The 18,800-nt window shown below is 35.9% G+C and overlaps 1 protein-coding gene and 1 pseudogene across 2 annotated transcripts in view; both read left to right on the top strand.

The window, feature by feature from the left end:
- CDK13 (cyclin dependent kinase 13) overlaps positions 1-18,800 on the top strand; it is a 134,813-nt gene that overhangs the window by 55,302 nt on the left and 60,711 nt on the right. The gene's annotated exons all lie outside the window — the stretch shown is intronic.
- LOC139440994 (arginase-2, mitochondrial pseudogene) lies at positions 479-4,956 on the top strand (annotated as a pseudogene).

The following is an 18,800-nucleotide window of genomic DNA, read 5'->3' on the forward strand; positions in this document are numbered from 1 at the left end:
TTTCTTTCCTTTTTGATGATAATAGGCATTCTAACAGATATAAGGTGATACCTGTTAGAATTAATGACTGTTAATTTTGGTGAGAATCATGATGAGGCAGCATGATTGGTAAAAAGGGAAATAGATTTGGAGTCCTTGGGTTCTAATCCTGATCATTCTACCTTTGTGACATTATATTAATTGTTATTGCCATGGTGGAGCAGAAAGACACTATGGGAACTTTGATTTAATCGTATATGAGAATTCATAACATTTTATAAAGTGAAACTAAACATGTAAAACATCTTTAATATGAAAGCTATAAATGCCACAAAATCCAGTAAAATATAAGCTTATAAAAATATAAACATGGGCATTTTTTTAACTCTTCTTTTTTTATTTAAGATTTTATTTATTTCTTTTAGAGAGGGGAAGGGATGGGGAAAGAGAGGGAGAGAAACATAAGTGTGCCCTAAGAAGCCACCTGTCGTATCTCTAGATGCAAATACATTACGTCCTGAAAAGGTCTGTCCACTCTGTGTCTGTGATTAGACTCCCATTCTCACAGGGACAAAAAAGAAGAGGAATGGAATGTGGTCCTGCTGCTGTAAGAGAAGCTGGCTTAATGAAAATGTTCTCCAATTTGGGCTGCTGCCTAAAAGACCTTGGAGATTTGAGTTGTAGTCCAGTCTCTTAACAACCTGATAGTGAATCCTCACTCAATAGATAGTGCCACCCAGGAACTGACTGAGGTAGTTAGTAGAGCAGTGTCAAATGGCTATAGCTACATCACAGTGGGAGGAGTCCACAGCTTGGTAATTGGTACTGTTAGTGGCCACGCCCGGCAATGTTCAGACCTTTGTGTCATCTGGGATGCCCACAGTGACATCAGTACACCCCTCACTACTTCATCTGAACTGTGATTTTTCTGGATCTAACCTTGTACCTCTTCCTCAAGTACATACATTGGTCTAAGAGACATGGACCCTTCTGAACATTTTCTTTTGATGAATTATGATATTCGCTATTTTTCCACGAGAGACATAGATTGACTTAATATCCAGAAGGTGATGGAACAGACATTTGGGCTGCTGCTTGGCAAAAAACAAAGGCCAATCCATCTGAGTTTTGATATTGATGAATTTGACCCTGCACTTGCTCTAGCAACAGGAACCCTTATTGTAGGGGGACTAGCCTATTGAGAAGGCATGTACATCACAGGAAATATACAGTACCGGGTTGCTTCAATGCTGGATTTTGTAGGAGTTATTCTTCAGTTGGCTCTTCAGAGAAGCCAGGGCTATAGCTGGCCTAGCAGTGGATGTGATTGCTTCAAGTTTGGTCAGACAAGGGAGGGAGGGCACAATGCCTTTAACCAACTTTCTACTCCCGGTTCACCAGATGAGTCAGAAGATGAGCATGTTAGAATTTACTGTGTGCTGACATATGTTTGTCACAGTGGACAGACATTCCAGAGTTGTGAGGCATTTTGAGGGGACAGATACTCCATGACCATCTTGAACAGTACTGCCTTAATGGTAATATTTACCCATTCGCACAATTGTAAGATTTCCTTTCCCCTCCAGTTTGGTGACCAACAACACTGTAAATGTATTTTGTATTTTGCAGTTGACAGGGTATTAATATGTTGGAGTACAATGTAAATTTTAAGAAGTCATAAGTAGCATTTGTTACCTTGGTAAAAAGAAAAGGAATTAGCAGCATATGTGAATTTTTTTAAAAACTTGGCTCTACTTTTAAAACTTTTTTAAAAATCATGAAAAAGTGAATATAAAATATTATTTGGTCTTCAAAATGAAATTATTGTCTTTATGAAAACAGGGTTAAATGATACCACAAAATGATAAGTGTATATTTGTGCAAAACCTTAGAAATCAAGAAGGGTTTTTTTTTTCTCCCTAAAATAATAGGGGGAAATGGAGGGGAGATAAACTAATTCTAAATTTTTTTCTTTATCTTTAGGGAATTCCATTTCTTTTTAATAACTTTGAGGGGACTTTTGATCTTTCTGCCTGTTTTCAGTATTTTTACTGTTAGGGAGAGGGCGTTTTGTGTCAAAGTATTTTGTACCTGTAGTTCTTTAGTTTCTTCAAGTATGGAAGGAGAGTGGGATGTATTACTTGTATTAATTTCAGTACTCTCATTTTCATATTTCACTGTTTTTGAACTAGCATGTGAATTTTCAATGGAAGCTAAGTTTATTAAAAAAATACTTTCTCAATGAGTTAATAATATCTAATTAAAATTTTTAATGTAGTTTATAATTCTCTGGGGAGGGTAGACTTTGTTTTGCAGTTATATGTGTACGTATAAAGTAAAAACACGAGTCATTTCTGTCCATCTCAAGATGTAAATATTTCAGTATTCAGATTAAATAAAACAGTGAAATAGTATCACTCCAACAAAATAGTATTTTGGTATTTAAAATAAACATAATATCCTAAAAAAGTAAAAACCAGTATTATAATTTCTCTATACAAGTATTTGTTTAATGTGAGAAGTTGAGTAATCTTTTAATTTGAATGTTTTCTAAAAATTAAGAAAATGATTTTCTGTAATAAATACTTTTGGCAAGGTGTTGCTATATGATTGAGGGAAGATTCTCAAATGTCACTTCCTCTATAGTCTCTGATTCACACATGGTGCTCCCCTGCATTTGCATTTCATATATACAGAGTTCTTAGTTTTTTCTGTTCCTACTTGTCATTATGTTTTTATATTATATTTCCATTGAAATCTCTGAGAGCAGGGTCTGAATTTCATTCTGCTTTATATTCGTAGTGTACAGCACACAGATTACTAAAATTCTGAGTGAATGAATGAATGAATGAAATGCAGAAGTGGGAAGGTTCTGTCGAATAAGTATAGTGTTAAAGGTGGATGCAATTTGGATAGGTAAACAGGAGTGTATTCTAATTCATGGCTGTCATAATTTGTTATGAGGCGATGAAAGATTGATTGGTATATCCCCTAAAAAATATCTTGTTTTAAAATGACGTTCCTTATCTCATTTTCTTAAAAATCTGAACTCATTTCCACAATATAGATCTGCTAATAAACTTTTGTGAAGGTATTACTGATTGACTTGTATATTCTTTTACCAATCACATGGTTATTTTACTAGATCCTAGACCTGGGCTACTAGATCCTAGACCTGGGCAAATTCAGTTCTTTAGTTGCCTTAGCCACCTTTTGTGTGCTCTGTAGTTGAAAAATGTTTATTGTACTAGGTCCTAGATCTGGGAAGTTGAGTTTCTTACTGCATTGGCCACCTTTCGATTGCACTTGGATACTGACTATTTTGGATAGGGCAGCTGTGTAGAACATTTCTATGAAATCATCAAGTTCTATTGAATAGTGCTAGGATTTAAAAAAATAATGTCTGATCCCTGACTCAGTCTAGTGTCTGGGAACCAAAAGGATTAGTACTTGGTAGAGGTAAATCAGATTAATATATGAATGACAAACTAATTTCTGTTCAGAAGTTTTTCCTTATTGTTATTAATTTGGTTTATATCTAATTGTTAAAATGTTAGTTGGAGGTGTTGAGTTTCAAAAGAAATGAAAACAATTTAAATAATAAAGGCTGTACAACCTACCAAATAAACAAGAGAACTTTGCTATGGAGTCGGTTCCTCTCAACTGTATACTGTCTTTTTTCTCCACCTTAAAAAAAGAAGGAGCTTGCAGGTTATTAGGAATATAATTTTTTCTGTTATATTGGGTCTCCAGCCACATACTGAGGCAGGATTATATTGTGTTGTTCATTGTGGCATGTAAAAGGTAAAACTTATAAAATAGTCTCATTTGTACATTTCATTTGTATCTGGAATTTTATGTGAAATTTCCAGTTAAGAATTCCAGGCCAGAGATTTGTAGTGTTAAGATCCTAGTACTCTCTTCCTGTGTAGCACTATTAGGATTTCTGTGTAGCAGCCATTTTTCAACAAGTGTGCCACAAGAATTTTTTTCCCTTAGATTGCCAAATAAAACAATGACAACAGACAACAAAAAATAGCTCTTAGATGTGAATGAACCAAAATTATGCCTCTTTTTTTGGGTCACATTGGCAAAAAATATAGTTTTTGGTGTGCCGCAGAATTTTAGTAATTAGTTTATATGTGTCATGAGATGAAAAAGGTTGAAAATTGCTGCTCTATAGAATTAGTAACTTTTAGTGTGGGGCAGAGGAGGAGAAAGAAAAATGTTAAATGTATAGACTTTCTCTACTTAATTATAAAAGTAATGTTTCTTTTCATAAATTTGGAAAATAAAATATAAAGATGAAAATAAAATGACCCAGATATTATCACTATTATTTTTCTGTTTGTTCTCCCTGTATGTCTTTTCTCACATTTATGATTATTTAGTTCTAAACTGAGGTTCTGCTCCTTTCATAAGTGACAGGGTTTTTTTTAATTCTCATAATTTGTCACTCACTGGAATGAACCATATTTTATTTCTCCATTGTTGTATATTTAGGTTCTTTCAGGCATTTACTACTTCCTATACTGAAATTTTACACTGGGAAATTGAGGCAGTGGTGTGCAGCTATTCATATACCTGTAAACCAAGAGGGACTTTATTTGCTAGGAAAAGTCCTGACCAACTTTGAATTATAGGTGTGATTAGGAATTATGTAGTGAGTCACAAAGGTTCTGGAATTAAATAGCAGATATTCCATCATTCCTAACAATCAAGTGAAGCCATGGACGATGGACCCAAATTCCTTTCATTCCATTGTTATTATGCGTAAAATTTTTATCTACATCTGATTACTCCCTTAAATTATTAGATACAGGAATACTAGATCAAAGGATTTGAACTTTGAACTTTCTTGACACATATCACCAAGTTTTCCAGAAAGGTTGTGCCAATTTACATTCTCAAACATAGGTTGGGAATAGAACAAACTATGAATAAAAAGGAATTTCTTCAACCTGTATAGGGCATCTATGAAAAAAAGAATGCCTATTCTTACGACGTATGTTCACCATTGCCAGGGCAGTTAGGCAAGAAAACGAAGTAAAAGATAACCAGATATAAAAGGAAGAAGTAAAAGTGTTTTTAATTAGTTTGTGTGGTTGTATCTGTGTACACACAACACAGAAAATCCTATGGAATCCATTAGAAAACTCTTAGAACTAATAAATGAGTTTAGTGAGGTAGTAGGATACAAGAGGAATGTCATAAATCTGTTTTAGTTGTGTATACTAACGATGTACAATCCAAAGCAAAATTAAGAAAACAATTTAGAGTTCCAGTCAAGATGGAGCAGTAGGTAAACACAACTCGCCTCCTCGCACAACCACAGCAAAAATTTGAACTGGACAATAAAACAAGTATCACCCAGAATTGTCAGAAAATCGAGCTGTACAGAAGTCTTACAACCAAGGAATTAAAGAAGTCACATTCATTCAGACAGGTAGAAGGGGCAGTCCCACACACATGTGTGGTAGATAAAAATCAGGAGGGAAAACTTGGGAGCCAGGGATCCCAGCCCCACACTAGACTACCCAGCCCAGTGATCCACTGCCAGGAAGATAAATCCCCATAACTTCTGACTGTAAAACCCAGTGGGGGTTGGGGCGGTAGAAGAAACGGTGAAATTCTCAGGAGCCACCTGTTAAAGGTCCCACAACAGGCTTGGGACTTAGACAGACTCACTCCTTCTAGGCTTCAGTGCCGGGGCAGCAGCTGGAAGGGCAACAGTGGCATGTGGGGAAAAATTGAAGTGTCTGGTATCAGGGCAAATGCCAGGAGACAGCTTCCTCCTGGACAAAACTCCAGAGGCCAGGCATCAGCATTGACCCCTTTCTGAGCCCTCCCCCACACAGAGCCACAGAGCAGCAACACCTATTGGAGACTACATCAACCGAGTTCATGCAGTTGCCCCTCCCTGGTGATTACCTAAGGCTCTGCCCCAGCCACCCAGCTGGTATGCATATCTACAATAGGCCACACTACTATGATGGAGTCAAAACAGGTCTGCCTAATACAGAGGTACTCAAGTTTTTGATACCAGGGACCAGTTTTGTGGAAGACAATTTTTCCACAGGTCAGGTTTGGACAAGAGGCAGAGCTCAGGTGGTAATGTGAGTGAAGCATTGCTTCCTGGCCTCCCACACACATCCTGCTGAACAGCCTAGTTTTTAACAGGCCACAGACTGGTACCGGCCTGTGGCCTAGGAGTTGGGGAAAACACAGGGAGGATGCCAAAAATGAGGAGACTAAGAAATATGGCCCAAATTAAAGAACAGAACAAAACTCCAGAAAAAGAACTGAACAAATGGAGATAAGCAATCTATCAGATGCAGAGTTGAAAACACTGTTTATTAGGATGTTCAAGGACCTTACTGGGTAGTTAAACAGCATAAATAAGACCAAGGCAGAAATGAAGATTGCAGTAAGTGAAATAAAGCAAATTTACAGGGAACCAAAAGTGTAGTGGATGACGCCGAGAATCGAATCAATGATTTGGAACATATAAGGAAGAAAAAAGAAATAATCAGAACAGCAAGAAAAAAAAAATCCAAAAAAGCAAGGATAGGCTAAGGAGCCTCTGGTACAACATCAAATTTACCAACATTTGAATCATAGGGGTGCCAGAAGAAGAGAAAGAGCAAGAAATTGGATATACTTACTTGGGAAAAAAAAAAAAAAAGGAAAGAAAACTTCCCTAATTTGATGAAGGAAATGGACATACAAGTCCAGGAAGCACAGAAAGTACCAAACAAGATGGACCCAAAGAGGACTACACCAAAACACATCATAATTAAAATGCCAAAGGTTAAAGATAAAGAAAGAATCTTAAAAGCATATAGTTATCTGCAAAGGAGTTCCCAGAAGACTACCACCTGACTTCTGAAAAGAATTTTTACAGGCTAGAAGGCACTGGCAAGAAGTATTCAAAGTGATGAAAACCAAAGACCTGCAACCTAGATTACTGTATTCAGCAAAGCTATTGTGTAGAATTAAAGGGCAGATAAAGTGCTTCCCAGGCAAGGTAAAGCTAAAGGAGTTCATCATCACCAAGCCTTTATTATGTGAAATGTTAAAGGGACTTATTTAAGAAAAAGAAGATGATCAAAACTATGAACATTAAAATGTTAAATTCACAACTATCAACAATTGAATCTAAAAAACTAAGCAAACAAGCAGAACAGAAATGGAATAGTAAATACGGAAATCATTTGAAGGGTTATCAGTTGGGAGGGGGCAAGGGGGAGGTTGGGGGAAAAATTGCAGGGATTAGGAAGTGCAGATTGGTATGTACAAAACAGACAGGGATGCTAAGAACAATATAGGAAATAGAGTATCCAAAGAACTTACATGCACAACCCATGGATATGAACTAAGAGGGGGTGATTGCTGGAGGGAATGGGGAGTATCAAGTGGAGGGGGCAAAGGGGGAAAAATTGGGACAACTCTTAATAGCACGATAATTAAAAAAATTTTTAAAACAGTTTGATTTATTATAATCTTAAAAAATAAAATATTTAGGAATAAATTGACAAAAGAAATGTTAAGACCTATACTTTGAAAGCTATAAACATCACTGAAATAAATAGAAGACCTTAATATATGGAAAGACATTTCATGCTCATGGATCTCCATATTCAGTGCAGTCTCTTGTCAAAATCCCAGTTGGCTTTTTTTCATACACTAACAAGCTGATCCTAAAATTGATATGAAAATTCAAGAGAGAGAAATTAGCCAAAAAAACCTTTTTAACAAAGTTAGAGGATTCCTTCTTACAAAACTAGAGTGATGAAAACTGTGGTGCTGGCATTAGGATAAACATATATATCAGTAGAATAGAATTGAGCATCTAGAAATTAACCCTTGCATTTATGGTATTTTAAGAGATACCAGGACAATTCAGTGGAAAACAATAGCCTCTTCAGTAGTCACTGCAGGGTCAAGTGGATATCCACATGCAAAAGAAGGAAATTGGACCTCTTCCTCACACCAAACACAATACTTAACTCAAAATGGATCAATGGCCTGATAAGAGCTGAAACTAAAACTCTCATAAGCAAATATGAGTAACTTTTTGTGACCTTGGATTAGCCAAAGCCTTTTTTTAGTTATGACATTTAAGGAAGGTACAATAAAGGTCATTGATCAAAAATATAGTATATTGAACTTCATCACAATTAGAATTCTTGCTGTGGCTGGTGTGGCTCAGTGGACTGAGCATTAGACTGAACTAAAGGGTTGCCGGTTCAATTCCCAGTCAGGGTACATACCTGGATTGCAGGCCAGGTCTCCAGTAGGGGGTGCTCAAGAGGCAACCACACATTGATGTTTCTTTCCCTCTTTTTCTCCCTTCCCTTCTCTAAAAATAAAGTCTTAAAAACAAGTTTAAAAAATTAAAACCTTTTATTCACTAGTGGACACTACTGAGAAAGTAAAGAGATCATCAAATGGGAGAAAACGTTTGTAAAATCACTGTCTAATAAGGACTTGTATCTAGAATGTACACTGGACCCTTGAACGATGCAGGGGTTAGGGATGCTGACCCCATACATAGTCAAAAATCCACATATAATTATTAATTCCCTAAAAGCTTAAATTGTTCCTTAGTGTTTGCAGGGCATTGGTTTCAGGATACCCTGTGGTTACCAAAATCCATGGATCCTTAGATCCCTATGTAAAATGGCATAGATCAGTGCATACAGTCAGATCTCCAAAACTGCAGATTGAAAACAATACAAGTATTCTTTGAAAAAATCCCTATATAACTGGACCTATGCAGTTCAAACCCATGTTGTTCCAGGGTCAACAGTATAAAGAATTTTTTAAAACCAAATTTACAAAAGCAAACCTTTTCAGAAAGTAAGCAGAGGATCTGAATAGACATTTCTTAAAAGAAAATAACACAGACAGCCAATAAGCACATGAGATGTTCAACATCATAACCACTGGGGAAATGCAAATTAAAACCACAAAGAGAGAACACTTTTTCACACTTGATAGGCTGTAGGATAACCATAACAAAAAGATACTGATAGCTGTTGGAAAAGATGTAGAGAGATTGGAGGACTTGCATATATTTTTTATGGGATTGTAAAATGGTACCACCACACCAGCAAACAGTCTGGCATTTTCTCAAAATTTTAAGAGTTACCACATGACCTAGAACTTCAATCCCTAGGGACATATCTCAGAGAAATAAAAACATATGTCCACAGAAAAATTTGTGTACCGGTGTTCAAAGCAGGATAATTCATAATAGCCAAAAAGGGCAAACAACCTAAATGTCCATCAACTGATGAATAGATTAAATCTAGTATAGGTATCCTTTCTGAATGTTTTTGTTATGCCACTTTGCTTTTATGAAAGACCCACATTACTACCTGTTTTTGCTAATGGAAAGAAATCTGAAGAGCATTTTTTTTGCATAATGCAGGTCTTTTGTAAAAATGAAGTGATGTATCACAAACTTGTGAAGAGTAGGGAATACTCTTAGCTTTATACCATTGACTTACAAAAAGTTTCATAGGAATCCTCTACTTTCAGATGGTGGGGGAGATCTCTGTGTCCATGTACTGGAAGTTACTCTATCATAAAAAGGAATGAACTAAAACCAACAAATTCGATAACCTAGATGAAATGGAAAAATTCATAGAAACAACCTAGCAAGAATCATGAAGAAATAGACAATCTCAACAGACCTATAAACTAGTAAGGAGATGAATCTATAATCAGAAATCTCCAACAGAAAAAGTCCGGAACCATATGGCTTCACTGATGAATTCTACCATTTAAAGAATTAACACAGTGCTCTCCAGATTCTTCAGAAAAATTGAACAAGAGGAAACACTTAACCAGCTCATTCTGTAAGGCCAGCATTACTTTGATACTGAAACCAGGCAAAGACACTACAAGAAAAACTACAGAGCAACATTCCTCGTGAATATTTATGCAGAAGCTCTCAGAAAATACTTGCAAGCTGAATTAAGCAGTTTACTAAAAGGATTATACATTATGATCAAGTGAAATTTCTGGAATGCAAATATAATTCAACATAATGAAAATCAATCAATGTAATATACTACTTAATATACATTAACAGAATTAAGGACAGAATCACATGGCCATCTCAATATAGGGCAGAAAAAGCATTTGACAAAGTTAGGCACCCTTTCATGATAAAAACACTTATCAAGAACCTAATCAAAAGAAAACAAACAAGAAAACAAACAAAATATAACCAGAGACATTGAAGTTAAGAACTGTCTAACAATAACCAGAGGTGAGTGGGGAAACACTAGGGCAGGGGATAGAGGGGAGAGGGGTTTTCAGGAACTACTATAAAGGACACAGGGACAAAACCAAGGGGGAGGGTAGAGGCCGGGGAGGGAGGTGGGTTTGTCTGGGGTGGGGTGGTGGAATGGGGAGAAAATGCAGACAACTAATTGAACAGCAATAAAAAAAATGTTAAATAAAAAAAACTTAACAGTTTGGAAATGGAAGGAAACTATATCAACATTTTTGTTTTGTTTTTTTTGTTTTTGTTGTTTTGATATATTTATTGATTATGCTATTACAGTTGTCCCATTTCCCCCCCTTCACTCCATCCTGCACACCCCCTCCCTCCCACATTCCACCCCTATAGTTCATGTCCATGGGTCATATTTATAAGTTGTTTGGCTTCTACATTTCCTACACTATTCTTACCCTCCCCCTGTCTATTTTCCACCTATCATTTATGCTATTGATTCTCTGTACCTTTCCCCACCTCTCTCCCCCTCCCAATCCCCTATTGATAACCCTCCATGTGATCTCCATTTCTGTGGTTCTGTTTCTGTTCTAGTTTGCTTAGTTTTGTTTTGGTTTGGTTTTAGGTGTGGTTGTTTATAACTGTGAGTTTGCTGTCATTTTTACTGTTCATATTTTTTATTTTCTTTTTCTTAGGTAAGTCCCTTTAACATTTCATATAATAAGGGCTTGGTGATGATGAACTCTTTTAACTTGACCTTATCTGAGAAGCACTTTATCTTCCCTTCCATTCTAAATGATAGCTTTTCTGGATACAGTAATCTTGGATGTAGGCCCTTGCGTTTCATGATTTTGAATACTTCTTGCCAGTCCCTTCTTGCCTGTAAGGTCTCTTTTGAGAAATCAGCTGACAGTCTTATGGGAACTCCTTTGTAGGTAACTGTGTCCTTTTCTCCTGCTGCTTCTAAGATTCTCTCCTTCTGTGTAATCTTGGCTAACGTGATTACGATGTGCCTTGGTGTGTTCCTCCTTGGGTCCAGCTTCTTTGGGACTCTCTGAGCTTCCTGGACTTCCTGGAAGTCTATTTCCTTTGCCAGACTGGGGAAGTTCTCCTTCATTATTTGGTCAAATAAGTTTTCAATTTTTTGTTCTTCCTCTTCTCCTTCTGGCACCCCTATAATTTGGATGTTGGAACGTTTCAAGATGTCCTAGAGGTTCCTAAGCCTCTCCTCATTTTTCCGAATTCTTGTTGCTTCATTCTTTTCTGGTTGGATGTTTCTTTCTTCCTTCTGGTCCACACTGTTGATTTGAGTCCCAGTTTCCTTCGCATCACTATTGGTTCCCTGTACATTTTCCTTTGTTTCTCTTGGCATAGGCTTCATTTTTTCATCTAGTTTTCGAACAAATTCAACCAATTCTGTGAGCGTCTTAATAACCAGTGTTTTGAACTGTGCATCTGATAGGTTGGCTATCTCTTCCTCACTTAGTTGTATTTTTTCTGGAGCTTTGAAGTGTTCTGTCATTTGGGCCTTTTTTTTTTTTTGGCGCATCTGTTACTTAAAGGGGTGGAGCCTTAGGTGTTCCCCGGGGTGGGGTAAGGCTGGTGGCTGTGCTGTGACGCTGTACGTGGGGGAGGGGCCGAGAGGGAGCAATGGCGCCCGCTCCACTCTCCACCAGATTTCAGTCACTCCTTCCGCTACCCACAATCAAATTGGGCCCCTCTGGTGCTGGTTCCCGAGTGGGTGGGCTTGTGCATGCCCTAGGCCCCTGTGGTTCTCTCCAACGATCTCTCCTGTGAGGCTGGGAGTCTCTCTTGCTGCCGCCCCAACCCCCACGGGCGTTTTCAATCAGAGGTCTGAGGCTTTATTTCCCAGAGCTGGGGAGCTGGAGCCCTGGGTTACGCAGTCTGCTTCACTCCCCACCATTCGTCCTGGTTTATCTGTGCGCGAATGTGGGGCCGCAGGGTCTGCTAGTGGTCCCACTGCCTGCCCCATTCATCCCACACTCTGCCAGTCTTGGTCCCGCCACGCAACTAGAGTCCTCTCCACCCTGACTGCCCGTGTCCGCCCCTCCTACCGGTTGGGATGAATGTTTATTTTTTATTTCCTTGGTGTCGGACTTCCTTGCCGTTCGATTTTCTGTCAGTTCTGGTTGTGCGAGGAGGCGCAGTGTGTCTACCTACGCCGCCATCTTGGTACTCCAGCTATATCAACATATTAATTGCCATATTAATATGTGAAAAGTCTGCAGCTAACATACTCAGTGGTAAAGGACTAAAATTAGCATTTATTATAAAATCAGTTAGAAGAGAAGGATACCTTCTTTTGTCACTTTTATTTAATATAATGCTGGAAGTGAGTAGTCAGCAATTAAACAAGAATAAGACATTTAAATTGGAGGAAATAAAATTATTTGTGTACATAGATAACACTATCTTATATGTAGAAATCCTACAGAGTCCACATACCAAAAAAAGTGAGAATTAATAAAAGCACTTAGGAAGGTAGCAGGGCAGAAAATCAACATGCAAAAATTGTCTTTCTGTACTGTCAATAGTGAGCAATTTGAAAAAGAAATGAAAACTATCTTGTTTATAATAGCATCAAAAGAAAAATCCATTTATAATAGTATCAAAGTAATAAAATTGGAATAAATTAAGGAGGTGAAAGACTTGTAAACTGAAAGAAGACTCCAGTAAATGAAAGACATCTGTATTCATGGATTAGAAGACTCAGTGTTTTTAGGGTGTTAATACTACCCAAAGTGATGTATATAGGTTCAGTACAATTCCTATGAAAATCCCAACAATGTTTTTTTGCAGAAATAGAACAATTCATCCTAAAATTCATATGGAATCTCAAGGGACTCCCAATTATCAAAGTAATCTTGAAATAGAAGAACAAAGTTTGAGATCTCACACTTTCTGATTTTAGAATTCGCTACAAAGCTACAGTAATCAAATAGTGTAATACTGGCAGAAACACAGACATAGAGAAGAGTGGTACTGAATAGAAAGCCCAGAAATAAGCTGTTGTGTATATGGCCAAATGATTTTTGACAAGAGTACTAAGGCATTCAGTTTCAACAGGTGGTGTGGGGAAAATGGGATACGTACATGTCAAACAATGAAGTTGGACCCTTACCTAACACCATATACAAAAATTAACTTAAAATGACTGAAGACCTAGACTTATGAGCCAGAACTACATATCTGTGAACAAGAAAACATTAGGGGAAACTTCATGACATTAGAAGTGGCAGTGATTTCTTAGGTATGACACTAAAACCATAGGCAACAATAAAATAGATAAATCGGACTGCATCAAAAGTAAAATACGTTATGCATCAAAGTACTGACCAGTAAAAAAAGCAACCATAATAATGGGAGAAAATATTTGCTAATTGTATATCTGATAAGGAAGGGTTCACATCCAGTTTATATAAAGAACTACAACCCAACAACAATAATAAGGTAAAGGCCTTACATAGACATTAAACACATGAAAAGATGTTCAACATCACTAACCTTTAGAGAAATGCTAATCAATACCACAATGAGTTACTACTTCATAACCATTAAAATGACTATCAAAAAGTAAGCAATAGTAGAAAACATCAAGTGATGGCAAGGATGTGGAGAAATTGGAACCCTTATTCTTTTTGCCACTGGGATGTACAATGATACAATTACTGTGAAAACTACGGCAATTCTTCAAAAATTCAAAGTAGAATTACCACATGTCTATACCCAAAAGAATTGAAAGCAGCATCTTGAAGTTATCGGTACTCCATGTTTACAGCAGCATTACTTACAATAGCTGGGAAGGAGGTGGTAGCAACCCAAGTGTCCTTGGACAGATGAATTAAAGCAAATTGTGGCATATACACACAGTGCAGTATTATTCAGCTTTAAAAAGGAAAGAAATCTGTCAAATTCTACAACATGGATGAACCTTGAGGACATTATGCTATGTGAAATAAGCCAGTCACAAAAGGACAAACATTGTATGATTCTACTTATATGAGGTACCTGAGTTAGTGAAATTCATAGAGACAGAAAGAATGGTGATTACTGAGGGTGGAGGGAGTGGGGAATGGGAAGTTACTGTTCAATAGGTACAGAACTTCATTTTTGTAAGATGAAAAGTGGTCTCAAAATAGGTGGTGGTGATGGTTGCAAACAGTGCGAATGTACTTAATGCTAGTAAACTGCACATTTAAAAATAAGTTGGTAAATTTTCTTATGTTTCTTTCACCACTGTTTTTAAAAATTAAAAAGGTATGAAGTATTGCCTGTGCTACAACATGGATGAACCTTAAAAGCATTATGCTGTGTGAAAGTAGCTACTTACAAAAGACTGTACTGTATGATTCCATTTATATAAGATGTACGGAATAGGCAGATCCATAGAGACAGAAAGTAGATTGGTCATTGCCAGAGACTTGGCGGGGGATTGTAAGTGGAGACAGACTACATGGGTACAGGGTTCTTTTTGAGGTGCTGAAAATACTCTAAAATACATTGTGGTGATGGTTGTACAACTCTGTGAATACATTAAAACCAATTGAATTGTACACTTTAAATGAATGTATGGTATATGAGTCATCTGTATTTTGCCGTGTATAATGCACACTTTTTGCCCAAATTTTTAAGGGAAAAATAAGGATGCGCAGTATACATGGGTAATCCTAATTCTGTATCTATATAAATGTTTTTAATTATTCTGTTTATGTTTATGCATTAAAAGTATAACTCTAGAAAGCAATAATGGTATCTGTATGAAAATTAATATTCTGGAAACAATAATTGGCTTTATTTCTAAACATAAATAAAAAATTATATTAAAAATTAAAATGAAAGATTATTTTCCTGAAAGTTGGGGCCAAAAACATGGGCATACATTATACACGGGAGTGCATTATACACAGCAAAATACAGTAGATTTCAATAAAACTGTTTAAGACAAAAATTAAAATCCCCAGCTAGCTCCCAAGAATTTTGTGTTCTCATGAAAAACACTGTGTAAATTTAAATGGTTTACTGTTGGGGGAGGAGAGGCAGGTTGGGACCAAAAATGGTGCTTGACCTTAAATACTATGCCAAGGAACAGAAATGTTAACTTTTACTTTAAAAAAAATATACCAAAGTGCTTTTGTGTATTTTGACCAGCATTTATGGTAATTTTATTTGATCTTTGGCAAATTTGATAGATAAAAAATTTTATTCTGCCTTTTTAATATTTCTTATTGCTACGGAGGTTGGATGGTTTCTTGTGCTTAGATGCCATTTATATTTCTTTATCCATTTATACCTGTTTATGTCATATGCCCATTTTTATTAGGGTACTAGTGTTTTTCTTAATTGATTTTAAACACTTTTTATGTAGTAAGAGTGTTCATCTTTTGAATGATTTACGTAAACACTATCCAGCCACCAGGTTTCCTGTTTTCCATGTGTTTCTTATGTTAGTGTTCAGTAAATGTTGAGTTGAATTGAGGAGAAAAGTATTTATAAAACAGATTGTAGTCTGTTCCAGAATAACCAAATGAACCGTTTATGGTTGTGAATTTCACATAAACAGTAAAAGATATAGGAAGGTGCCGTAGTTATGTTCAATGAAATATAGCAAATAATGTTTTTCAAGGAATAAAAATGAAATCTTACAGGAGTGACTTTCTTCTCTGGGTCACAAGAAACTATAGAGTTACTACCCTGTGTTGAAATTTCAAATTTAAAGAACACAGAAAAATCAGAATATATAGATGCCCACCAGGAGGAGATGACCTATGGCAAAGGATCGTTAGGAGTTTAAAGGAAAAGGAATCTGTGTGAAAGTAGGGAAGGGGTAGTGGAAATAGAAAGGGAGTGGTAGGGCGAGTTTCTCCTAGCAATATTTCCTAAGTAGCTGAATAAGAAATAGGTTCTTTTGAGGCAGGTGTGATAAGGTAATAGTAATGGGAAGTATGTGTAGTGGTTAAGAGTATAGTTTAAATTCTTGCTGCTTCCATTTTACATACTCTCCGTTTTCCTTATCTGAAAAATGTGGTAATATTACCTAACTCATAGATTTGTTGTATTAAATGAAATAATGCATATGAAGCACTTAGCCTAGAGTATTGTACATGATAAGTACACAGTAAAATTTGCTGCTATTACAGCTTGTTGGTAGATTGTGAAGGCAGAAATAAATCAGCAATGTAATTGTTTATAATTAAGCAGAGAGGATGGAGGTTTGGGAGAAATTAATATTTTAGTTTTAGTCCTTTAATGAAATTTATGTGGAGATCAGACATCAGACGTTAAAATTTTTTTTCTGAAAGCTTAGAAGTAGTCTCTAATTATTAATAGTAAAAGTTGTCAAGAAGAGTGAAAAAAATTCAGTCATATCTGACTAGCTGTGATTAATTGGTTAAACCTACTAGCTGTGATTGGTTAAAAAGTGAATTCATTGGCTGGATCAAACCACAGGCTGGGAGAAGGAAATCAGAAGAGTGACAGAAACTCAGTAACAGGCAATAAGATAGATGCCCATTGTGTTTGAAATGGGGAGTAGAAGGTGGAAGTGAAGAAGCAGATGATCTCACATTGAGACTATGGCCATCAGTAAAGAGAATTCTGCATTAAATTCTGCAGTGGGAAAAGGCAGATTACCATTTAGGGCAGTAAACTAAAGGAGGGCTATTAGATTGTTTTGTGGTTTTTTAGTCATCTCTCAGGAAACCAGTGACTCGTGTTTCTTCATGGTGAAAAGAGGAATGGGACAGTCAGGTTGGGGTATTCTTTTACTTCAACATTTACTTGTGTGAGGATAAGCAAATTATTTGGTGTCTCTGTGCCTCATGTGTTACAAGGAGATAATACTTTTATTTGTTATTGTGAAGCTTAAATGAGATAAATATGTGAAATATTTTTACCTCTTTAATTGTTTACCATTTTTTCTTTATGCTTACCATAGTATCAACCCTACGTACCAGGGTGTTACTCTTAATATGAGATATTACAGGAGAGACTTAATATAATAACTATTGCAATTAATAATCTACTTTGCAATTACCACATAAGAGTTTCTAATTTCTTATTTTTATTTTTTAGCTTGTGTGTAGAACTCTGTTGAAAGTCAGATATTAGAATTTGGAGGCTATTATGCCAGGTTTCACATCTTTAGAGGTACAATATTTGATGTTTAAAAGAGATATGAACTGTAGCATAAATGCTCTTTTAAACAGATAGGCACAGTTCTCTTTTGTAGTTTATAAAAGGTTTACTAGAAAAAGACATAAATGAGTAATAAGATAACAGTAATTCCCAGTAAATATTTAAAAAAATTCATCCTTACTCTAATAACTGAAATGTAGTGAACATATTTTTTTATCTATCAAATACTGGGTAGTGTTTTTAAAAGAACTTTTCTCTCCTAATCCTTTTTAAAATTATAAAAATAACATCTGGTTGAATTAAAATACTGGAACTACAGAAGTAAAGAACATAAATGAGTAGAAAAGAGCTGTATGCATAGATGCTCTGACATTTGGTTAGCAGTGTGAAGAGACAGCAGAGATTCTCCCCCATTTTTAGTTTCTTTCTAAACATTCTTTTTTGTGTTTATACAAAATAGGTGTCTATGTTTATCATGGAGCCAGTTTACAAAAAAAAGTGTTCTGCAGTTTTGTAATTTGGATATATTCTATTTTATAGGGCTTTTTCCTGTAGATGAATATTTAGGTTATTGGTTTTTAGTTTTCACTATTAGTGCTTTACCAAACATCATTAAATATAAATCTACATGTATTTGTTTGGGTCTTTCTGTAGGATACTTTCTTAAAAGTAAAATTGTTAGGTTACATGATACCTTTTTTTTTAATGTTGATAGTTTCAGCCAAATTAATTTATAAGAAAGCTTATACAAATTTATAGTCTTAACTAAAATTTTGTGTGAATATCTAGTTTATTGAAATACAGTATATTATTGGTTTTATATTTTTTGTCCATGTGATAAGAAAAATTAATACTTCTCTTCCTTATTACTTGTGAGTTTAACATTTTCTCTATTCTGTAAATTGCCTGGTCCTCTGATATTTTCTTACAGACTTGAGACTTGTATTAAAACATAGATATTAATGCTTGCTTCATGTGTTTCACATATCACTTTCTTCATGTGTTTCACATAATATTCTGTTGCTTGCCCGAAACTTTGTTTTTCTCTGTCCTTTGTTACTGTAAATCTCATATGTCACGTTGGTTTTGAGGTTTTTTTGGAGGGAAAGTGGTTTGTCTCAAACTTAGTAAGTCTCAGCCCTCTGGAAAATTACGACTGTTTTTCAGTATTTTTTTCAACTTCTACTTTAGTTTTAAAAACATTTAGATACTTAAATCTTTGATTTTTATCTTATTCTGTTCTGCCAATTTTTACCTATATACAGCTCCCACAAGTTTGGGGCTCTCCTGTTTTATTGATCCTTTTGTATGTCCTGCTACCATACCATGCTGTTTTACTTTTTGCAGCCTTATATTACATTTTTATTTCTGGTTGATAAAGGTCATCTCCCCCGTCCCCTTAAAAAATCTTGCTTAT

The sequence above is a fragment of the Desmodus rotundus genome, chromosome 6, assembly GCF_022682495.2.
Source record: "Desmodus rotundus isolate HL8 chromosome 6, HLdesRot8A.1, whole genome shotgun sequence".
NCBI classification, from domain to species: domain Eukaryota; kingdom Metazoa; phylum Chordata; class Mammalia; order Chiroptera; family Phyllostomidae; genus Desmodus; species Desmodus rotundus.